Source organism: Sorex araneus, chromosome 3 (genome assembly GCF_027595985.1).
Source record: "Sorex araneus isolate mSorAra2 chromosome 3, mSorAra2.pri, whole genome shotgun sequence".
In the NCBI taxonomy this organism is placed as follows: domain Eukaryota; kingdom Metazoa; phylum Chordata; class Mammalia; order Eulipotyphla; family Soricidae; genus Sorex; species Sorex araneus.
The window spans coordinates 185,640,352-185,651,368 of NC_073304.1; positions in this window are offsets into that span (position 1 = coordinate 185,640,352).

The window sequence follows — 11,017 nt, forward strand, 5'->3', positions numbered from 1 at the left end:
AAAGAAAGAAAGAAAGAAAGAAAGAAAGAGAGAAAGAGAGAAAGAAAGAAAGAGAGAAAGAAAGAAAGAAAGAAAGAAAGAAAGAAAGAAAGAAAGAGAGAAAGAAAGAAAGAAAGAAAGAAAGAAAGAAAGAAAGAAAGAAAGAAAGAAAGAAAGAAAGAAAGAAGGGCTGGAGCAAGAGCACAGTGGGTAGGGCGTTTGCCTCGCATGCAGTCAACCTGGGTTCGATTCCCAGCATCCCATATGGTCCCCTGAGCACTGCCAGGAGGTAATTCCTGAGTGCAGAGCCAGGAGTAACCCCTGTGCAGTGCCAGGTGTGACCCAAAAAGAAAAAAAAAAAGAAAGAAAGAAAGAAAGAAAGAAAGAAAGAAAGAAAGAAAGAAAGAAAGAGAGAGAGAGAGAGAGAGAGAGAGAAAGAAAGAAAGGAAGGAAGGAAGAAAGAAAGAAAGAAAGAAAGAAAGAAAGAAAGAAAGAAAGAAAGAAAGAAAGAAAGAAAGAAAGAAAGAAAGAAAGAAAGAAAGAAAGAAAGAAAGAAAGAAAGAAAGAAAAGATTGTATAGGATATATTTTGTGGGAGCAGTCCTGGAGCTTCGCTGTCTTTCCTGAGCACCTCCCAGTACCTTCATGTCTTCATCAGTCTGCAAGCTCTCCCAACCTGCCTTGGGTTTAAATGTAAATTTCCTTACATAGGCATGACTAACTGAATTATTTGTCACTGTGATTAACTCAATCAGAAGTCAGGGGGTGGGGCTGAAAATTCCAACCCCATTTCTCACATGGCTGGTTCCCCTGGCAACCAGTTACTATCTTTAAGGGGTTTCCAAAAGTCACCTAAGTACTATAAGCTCAGGTGTACTTGAAGTGAGCTTGTTTTAGTACTTGTCATGGCACAAGATTCTCTTACTACCTTGAAGGAGTCAATTCAGAAGATTATGTGTGGGCTGGAGAGATAAGACAGGAGTTAAGGTACAGGCCTTGCTTGTGGCTGACCCCAGTTTGATTTCTGGTACCACATGGTCCCCTGAGCACTGCTGAGTGTGTCCCTGGAGGCACAGAGCACCGCTGGGATGGCCCAGGTAACCTCAGGCTTCTTGGGCCGTGAGCAGCACCGCTTCCTTAGGCCCTGCATTAAACTTCCAACTCATTTGGCCAAGAATCATCAGGAAGGGTTTGCAGGCCTCCCAAGCTCTGTTGTAAAGACCCAAAAACTATTAATATCTGAAATTATTTTAGGAACCAAGGACCATCCAAAAGGCCAAATATTATAACAAAAGTGGTTTTCAGGGGCCGGAAAGATAGTACAGAGGGTAGGGTGTTTGCCTTGCACTCGTCCAACCCGGGTTCGATCCCCAACATCCCATACGGTCCCCCAAGCACGGCAGAAGTGATTCCTGAGTGCAGAACCAGGAGTAACCCCTGAGCATCACTGGGTGTGGCCCAAAAAGCAAAGGAAAAAAAAAGTGGTTCTCATTGCTCTAATAGCTTGGGAAATTCCAAGGATTTTAGTAGTTCTGTTCCAGAAGTGGGAATGAAGATAAAATAAATATTTTTATTGTAAATCACAATATCATAGAATGTTCTCTATCTTTCCTCATGATTAAATTGACATGTCTTATTTTATTGGCAAGAAAGCCATCAAAACATTGTTCTGTCATGGATCTTGATTCATTTCATTTCTGATATTAATTTTGTTCCTTAAGGGTGTGTATGTCAGTCTTCTCTACTCTAAAGTTTTCTTTTTGTTTGTTTGTTTTGTTTTGGACTACAACTGGTAGGATTCAGGGATTACTCCCTGACCAGTGCTTGGGAGTCATTTCTAACAAGTACTCAGGAGACCAGGTGATATTGGGAATCAAGTCCAGGTTTCCTGCATGCAAAGAGTGTATTTCATCCTACATCTCCCTCTGGCCTGAAAGTTGCCATTTCTATCTTTGCAGTGAGTAGTCTTCAGAAAGACATTTGAGACTACATATACATAGTCTTTCTATATATATTATAGATATATAATATATAAAGTGTAATATATATATTATTAAATAAACTTCACCTGAAAATTTTATTTTTTTCTAAACTTTATTTTATTTTTATAAAGTTGTTCACAATAATTCATTATATTTAATATTCAAATGCCAATCCCATCACCATTGCACCTTCCCACCACCATATTTTGAATGTTTCCACCCAAAATCCCAAGCCATGCCCCCACAGTTTGGTACACCAGTGGTATAGAGTATGAGAGGTCCAGGAATTCTAAAATTTAGAATACAATTATACAGAAAATTACTCATGTGTGAGGCCTATGTTGCTCTCTTCCAGGAGCTTTATTTCTGAGTCTCTGGATCATGGTCGTTGATAAGATTATACGGCGCCAGGGGACAGTTTGTGGATGTGGCTGCCAAGCTACTGGTAAACTTGGGAGATGTTGAGATTGGGGAGGGAAATTCAACCTCCCCCACTTCAAGTTGCTACTTATTTATTTACTTACTTACTTATTTATTTTGCTTTTTGGGTCATACCCAGCGATGCTCAGGGGTTACTCCTGGCTCTGCACTCAAGAGTTACTTCTGGCGGTGGTAGGGGGATGATATGGGATACCCAGGATAGAACCTGGGTCGGCTGCGTGCAAGGCAAATGCCCTACCTGATGTAATATTGCTCCAGCCGCTCACCTGAAAATTTTAAGCTCCACTGATTGCCTGATCAATTTTTACTATGCTGGTTTCAAAATACAGGTTCCTAGATTCATATTCTATCTACATTAGCTGCATTCTATTGTCATTTCCTTTCTTCCTCATTTATTATTTGCTATTTTATTATTTATTTATTTATTTATTTAATTGAGGGTGGGGTTTGGACCATACTTTGGACATAAGTAGTGTTCAGGGCTTACTTATGGCTCTTTGATCAGAAGTCACTTCTGGGGACCCTCTGCTCCTAAAGACTTTGATTCCAGAGGTCTTCCAACCCATTTTGGCATGCAGAACGGCTTACTACAGCAATGCACTGGGACTGTGAGCTGGGCTACAACTCAAAGCTGCCTGGAGATGGATTTTTCCTTTCCACCCTGTTTTTCTGCACGGAAAATGGCGGCGGCAGCAGTATCCACATGGCGAGAGCCACTTTCTAAGACTCCTAACCCAGAGGTATATGGTTTTTACAGTTTGTGGCTCATAGGCAACCATGGGAAGTGGGCATTACTGGCACGCCCTTGACCCAGATAAATCTGGAGCTGCTGAGAGCGAAGCGGACCCTCTTCTCCTAAAGACTTTGATTCCAGAGGTCTTCTAACCCATTTTGGCATCCAGAGCGGCTTCCTACAGCAACGCACTGGGACTGTGAGCTGGGCTATGTAATTTCTGGCAGAATTTTTCCCTGGACTTTATACAGAAATCCAAAACCACAAGGCCGCGGCAGTGGCCACGCGACTTAACATCTCTTAAATGTCAGCAATGTGAAACGGTTCCTTTTTAGCAGGTCTGACTTTGGGGGGAAACTCCAAACAATAACAGTGAGTTTTTTTGTTGAAATATTGAAGGTAATCAAAGTAGCAGCCATTTCTCTAGACTGTGAACTAAGCCATAGCCCCACGCCTGCTGAGAAAAGGAAATATCCCTCTTTCCTGGTTGTTTCCCATTTTCGGGGAGAAACACGGCGTCCACTATACTATGAGGTGCGGTAAGGGGAAATGAGGGGGAAAAAAAGGAAAAGGAAAAAGAAAAAAATGAGCTATGTACTTGGAGCAGTGGGACTACATATCTCTTCATTCTAAGCAATGGAAAACTAATTATCAAAGGCTTCCTTGGTAGTAGGGCTGTCTTTCTTGGGGGGAAACTCCAACAACAATAGTGAGTTTTGTATTGAAATATGGAATATAATCAAGGTAAAGAGAAAATGAAGTGAAATTCATCAGTTACGCAGTTGGGGGTGGGGGGGAGGGGGCGGGAGGTATACTGGGGTTTTTGGTGATGGAATATGGGCACTGGTGAAGGGATGGGTGTTTGAATATTGTATAACTGAGACATAAGCCTGAGAACTTTGTAACTTTCCATATGGTGATTCAATAAAATAAAAAAAAATTAAAAATTAGAAAAAAAAAAGAAGTCACTTCTGGAGGGCTCCAGGAACCATGTAGGATGCCAGGGATTGAACCTGAGTCGGCCTTGTGCAAGTGAAAGCATTGCCTGCTGTAATTACCCATTACCTGATGGGTGTGGCCCCCAAACCGAAATAAATCAATAAAAAATAATGCTATATCTTAGAGTTTGCTCTTTAAATGATTGCATATGTTTGCTTTATTAAAAAACAAACCTACTGCCTTAGGTTTGTTTGGGGTTTTTTTTTTTGTTTTTCACTACTGGCCCATTTTTGTGTAATTTTTAATGCAATCATGCACTCATTGCATACCTACTTTTGTTGTCATTGTTGATCCCCAGTATCACATATGGGTCCTCAGAGCCCAGCACAGAGTGATCCCTGAGTACAGAGCCAAGAGTTATTCCTGAGCACTGCTGGGTCTTGCCCTCCCCCACAAACAAACAAAAGGCTCAACTCAGACAGCTATAAGATGCCCAGAAGCGATCAGACTAGAATGGGGATTGTGCACCCCTCACCACAGCCCCAACAGACACACTTGGCCAAGCACTTTGGCCTAGAGCCCAGAATTGGTTCTTGACCTCATGGAGTCTGGCCTGATTGCTAACATATCCATCTAATTTGGTCCCCTAACCCTTGGTATCTGCCTCAACCACAGCTTGACTCAGTTCTGGCTTGGCTCTGATGGGCTGCCAATCTGATCTATTAGTAAATGAGAATGTGGTCAGAGTAAATATGAGTACCTTAGTGACAGTCACCCCAACTGTCTTTGAGGATGACCATGTAAATTTCAAATCAGGCACAAGAGGTATGACTCAAAGGGTTGGAGTACATGCACTACATGTGGAGCCCTGGGTTAAACTCCTAGCACCATATGGTCCTCCAGAGTGGCTATAAATATGTATCTCCAGTGGCATCAATGGGAGTGGCTCCCTGAGCACTGATGGGTGTGACTCAAAAAGAAAAATAAATACATGCACAAATTAAAAATAATTATGCTTGTCAATATCATTATCCCATGAACAGAGGTGGATGGGAAAAGAGGACCTGGACTGCAACCTCAGCTGGCTTCTGACCTTTGTTAAAGCCTTGGCTGAGCCACCCACAAGTCCTAAATGGAAAAACAAACTGCAAAGAAATGAGGTGTGGCAGTAGAGACTTGCTAAGTGAGAACTGGGGTCACATCATGGCACATTTGAAAGCAGGGCATTCTACAACAGGGACAAATGCTAAAGCCCCCCAATTGCTATGTGCAGCTCTTGGAGGTCCCCTGAGCATCACCCAGGTGGCCTGGGGAATCCCAGCTCTATGGGGCATGTCCTCGGGCCCTTGCATTGAACTGCTGTCCCAGATTACGGGGTGCTAGGGGATGGCATTCCTTCAACACTCCCCTCAAAGAAAACACAAAACAAAAACAAAAAACAAACCTAAGGCACTCATGCAATCATTTAAAGAGCAAACTCTAGGGCCAGAGTGATAGCACAGCAGGTAGGGCGTTTGCCTTGCACGCCGCCGACCCGGGTTAGATCCCCGGCATCCGGCATCCCATATGGTCCCCTGAGCACTTCCAGGGGTAATTCCTGAGTGCAGAGCCAGGTGTAACCCCTGTGCATCGCTGGGTGTGACCCAAAAAGCAAAAAATTAAAAAAAGAGCAAACTCTAAGAAATAGAGTAAAGTTCATATATTTATTTTGGTTGGGGGAGCCACCACCTGTCAGTGGTCAGGTTTCTTCCAGCTTGTCAAGGTTTCACTCCAAGGCAGTGTTAGGAGTGCCATGCGGTGGTGAGGATCAAACCCAGCCTCCTGTGTGCAGAGCACTAACTACAGCTCACTGAGCTAGCTCCCTAGTCCTATCATTTTATTTCTTATTTTGTTTTGGGCTGGAGCGCTGGAGTGATAGAGCAGCGGGTAAGGTGTTCACCTTGCAGGCAGCTGGCCCGGGTTCAATTCCTCCACCCCTCTCGGAGAGCCCGGCAAGCTACTGAGAGTAGCTTGCCCGCATGGCAGAGCAGGGCAAGCTACCCATGGCGTATTCAATATGCCAAAAACAGTAACAAGTCTCACAATGGAGACATTACTGGTGCCCGCTCGAGAAAATTGATGAGCAATGGGATGACAGTGATACAGTGATTTTGTTTTGGGACCACAACCAGTAATTCTCAGGTCTTCCTCGGTTCTGCACTCAGGGGACATTCTGGTCTGCCATGTGCAAGGCAAATACTCTACCCACTGTAATATTGCTCTGGTCCCATTCATTTTAATTTTTTAAATATACGAACCTCTCTAGCGGTATTGGGGGCTCATGGGCAGGGGTATTTGGCCAAGAGCGTGCTGCTTCAGTGATGAGGGTTGCCTGGTCCAGCTGTGCTGGTTGATGGAGCATCCACGGGGTGTAGGGCACACCCCCCACCCTGTAAGCTATCACCCTGGACCATGTCGATTCATGTTTTATCTCAGATAAAATACTGCTCTATCTTTCTTTATTCTCCAAACAAGTCTGGGATATAAAGGTTACGTGTTACTTGAATGTTATCTGTCACTGTCACTGTCATCCCATTGCTCATCGATTTGCTCAAGCAGGCACCAGTAACATCTCCTGTTTGAGACTTGTTGTTACTGTTTTTGGCATATGGAATATGCCAAGGGTAGCTTGCCAGGCTCTGCCTTGTGGGCAGGATACTCTCGATAGCTTGCTGGGCTCTCCGAGAGGGGCGGAGGAATCGAACGCGGGTCGGCCGCATGCAAGGCCCTATTGCTGTGCTATTGCTCCTTATGAAGAAAAAAATGAGGCCCAGAAACTAGAGGCTGTGACCAAATTTGCACAGCTATGCACTCAGAAGAGATTTAACTACAAGTGTTGTTTTTTTTTTTTTTTTGGGTGGGGGGTGTTGTCAAACCCTGTGATGACTCAGGGACTAGAACTGGACCTTCGACGTCCCTTTCCTGTGGCTTCTCCTCAAAGTGCCAGAGTAAACTTGAATCACTTAGGGAGTTTGTTAAGAGCCTGGTTGCAAGGCCCATCCCAGAATGTCTGATTCTATAGATGTGGAGAATCTACATTTCAGATAATGCCTTCACTTGATCCATGATCTTTTCTCTAGAAAGGACATTCTCAGCCTCAGTTCCCTCTACCTAAGGCCTTGTCCAGGCTCTGCAGAAACAAGTTTTCCTGGGTAGAGCTGACACACAGGCCCTTAGAACTGAATTTAAGACCATCACCCAAGAATTGTCTGTGAGGGGCCCTGAGCAATTACATGCTCCAGGGTGGAGCATGTAATTTGTGTGTAGAACCCAAGGCTCAATCCCTGGCATTGTCTGGCTCCCCAGGCACTACCATGCCCTACACCTGATCACTGAGATGGGAGTAGTCCCCAAGCACTGCCAGGTATGGCCCAAAAACAATACAAAAGGAAGCATAGAAACATGCCTGTGAGGCTGGAGCGATAGCACAGCGAGAGAGCATTTGCTTACCCGGGTTTGATTCCCAGCATCCCATATGGTCCCCCAAGCACCACCAGGAGTAATTTCTAAGTGCATGAGCCAGGAGTGACCCCTGTGCATCGCCAGGTGTGGGTGTGATCCAAAAAGCAAACAAAAAACGAACAAAACATGCCTGTGATTGAGCTATTAGGATTTTTACTTGAAAGTAATAAAAGCCATTCCTGGTATTTTTGTTGTTGTTTTTTGCTTTTTGGGTCACACCTGGCAATGCACAGGGTCACTCCTGGCTTTACACTCAGGAATTATTCCTGGCGGTGCTAGGAGGACCATATGGGATTCTGGGAATCGAACCTGGTCAGCCGAGTGCAAGGCAAACGCCCTACCCGCTGTACTATTGCTCCAGCCCCTCATGGTATTTTGTAAGCAGGAAACTTTATCGAAACACCTACATATGTTTCAGCATCACCAGGAAAGACAGATAAACAGGCTCAGTAAACAGATTATTATTTTTATTATCATTTTTGCTTTTTTTGGTCACACCCAGTTATGCTTAGGGATTACTCCTGGTTTTGCACTCAGGAATTACTCCTGGTGGTGCTCAAGGGACAATATAGGATGCTGGGGATCTAACCCGGGTCGGCCACGTGATGTACCTCCCGGCTGCACTATTGCTTCAGCCCCTCAATGAAAGGTTATTTCAAGGAAACTACAGGGACCGAAGCTCCTTCCAAATCAAGAGGACATCTCTACTGCATGCCCTGTAAGACACAGACACAGGCTGGACACTGGAGGCCACTGTGAGCCCCAGGATGGATGCTTCCCAACCCCTCAGACTAAAGACTGAGGGGGCAATGGTCTCCCTGGTCCGAGTGATTCTCATTAGTTGCAAAGGATGCTGGGAAAGTGAACCTCCAAGTTTGGGGAACTCTACCAACAGCACAGTGTATGATTGAGATGAAACTCCCCACACATGAAGATCAAATCCCAACCAGTGAAATAAAACCAAATTCTTACTCTTATGCAGCTTCATCCCTCCCTGGCCTTTTGGTGAATACCAAGGCTTTGTTTACTTCTGTGTGTTCTTTTCTTTTCTGGGGATGGGGACCATACCCAATGACGGGGGCATGTAGGGATCACTCCTGGCTCAGTATTTGGGGGTGGGGGACCGTGTGGTATCAGTAATTGAGCCCAAAAGCTCCTGAATGCAAATCATGTCTATCAGCCTTTTGAGCTTTCTCCCCACCTCACATTATCTACGATTTTTGTTTTTATTTTGGAGCCACACTTCTCTGTGCTTAAGGCTTAATCCTGACTCTGTTTTCAGGGATCACTCCTGGTGGGCTCAAGGGACGCTAGAGATCAAATCTGGGTTGGCCACCTGCAAGGTAAGCATCCTACCCTCTGTTCCTCTCGCTCGAGCCCCCCCATTATCTGTTTTTTTTTTTTAAGTCACATTCAAACAAGTCTATTTAAAGATAAAAAATGTTTATTGAGTCTTCACTTGCATTCAAGAGTAAGGCAATTTCCATTATACAACGAGGAAATTGTAGCTGAATACAAAAACCCTATTTTGCATTATGTCAAATGAAATATTTGTTTTAGAAAATATTTCAGGGGCCAGAGTGATAGTACAGTAGATAAGGTGTTTGCCTTGCATGTGGCTGACAGGTTCAATCCTGGGCATCCCATATGGTCCCCCAAGCACAGCCAGGAGTAATTCCTCCTGGGTCCTGATTGTCATGCTCATGAACTGCCTCTGGGTGCCATTTAAGTGCATTAATGGCCAAGATCCAGAGACTCACAAATGAATCTTGGCTTTTTATTTTTTTTTTTTGCTTTTTGGGTCACAGCCGGCAATGCACAGGGGTTACTCCTGACTCATGCACTCAGGAATTACTCCTGGTAGTGCTTGGGGGACCTTATGGGATGTTGGGATTCGAACCCAGTTCGGCCGCTTGCAAGGCAAATGCCCTACCTGCTGTGCTATTGCTCCAGTCCCACAAATGAATCTTGGGAGATGACAGCTCACCACAGAGATGTCTCCAGACCCCAATTATTTTTATTTATTTATTTATTTTGCTTTTTTGGTCACACCTGGTGATACACAGGGGTTACTCCTGGCTCTGCACTCAGGAATCACCCCTGGCAGTGCTCAGGGGACCATATGGGATGCTGGGAATCAAACCCGGGTCAGCCGCATGCAAGGCAAATGCCCTACCCGCTGTGCTATTGCTCCAGCCCTCAGGACCCAATTATTTAAAGTTTTAGACATCCTATACTATTCATAACAAGCAATACAAAATAAATTATTTAGCATCTGCCTGTGTAGCAGGCTTTAGTGGTGGTGAGAAAATTTGAAATAATGGTGGAGGGAAGTGGTAATGGTGGTGGGATTGGTGTTGAAATATTGAATGTAATCAATGACTTTGAACAACTTTATGAAAATAACATTGAAAGAAAAACAGCAGATAAGGCGCTTTGCATGAGACAGTCTTGGGACAGTACCACCAGGAGTGATTCCCTGAGCACAGAAACAGTTTCTGTGCTATTGCTCCAGCCCCTGTGGTTTATTTATTTATTTATATTTTTGTTTGTAAAATCACGGGTGATACCCAGCGATGCTTAGAGGTTATTCCAGGAATTATTCCTGGCAGTGCTCGGGGACCGTATGGGATGCCGGGAATCAAACCTGGGTTTGCCATGTGCAAGGCAACGCTCTATTCACTCTACTCACTGTATTATCTTTTTGGCCCCAACCATCCAATATTTAATCTCTCTGCTCACTGTCTATTCCATATACTTGATCAATCCCTCATTCATCTGCTCACTAGGCACTAAGTGCTAAGCTGGGTGTTGCTCCTGTCTTCCAGATGATGAATGACCACAAAATAAAGAACTCGTTACACTTGTGGAATAGATCACAATGGATAAGTTATACTCATGGACCAGGAGTGAGTATACAGAAAGGATTTGATAAGGCATCCTTAAAAAGGAGTGCAGTAAGGTTAGGGAGAGAGTTTATGACAATTCTGGCTATAACTATAAAATTGTTTTTTATTTGTTTGTTTGCTTTTCTGCTTTTTGGGTCACACCGGTAGTGCTCAGGGGTTACTCATGGCTCTGCACTCAGGAATTACTCCTGGTGGTACTTGGGGGACCATATGGGATGCTGGGAATCGAACTCAGGTCGGCCATGTGCAAGGTAGAAACCCTAACTGCTGTGCTATCGCTCCAGCCTCTATAACTATAAAATTCTTAGAAGGAAATCTTTAAAGACATTGGATTTGGCAGCGATTTCTCAATTATAACACAAAAACTAAACTAAAGGCAATAAAACTTAAAAAAGAGTAAATTAGGCTAAACTAAACTTTAAAATTTAAAATTACGAACTGGGGACATACCTCAAGAAGTTGAGTGCTAACTTTACTTGCAGATATATAGGATGCGTGGGTTTAATCCAAGCGCCGTATTATCCCTCAAATGCT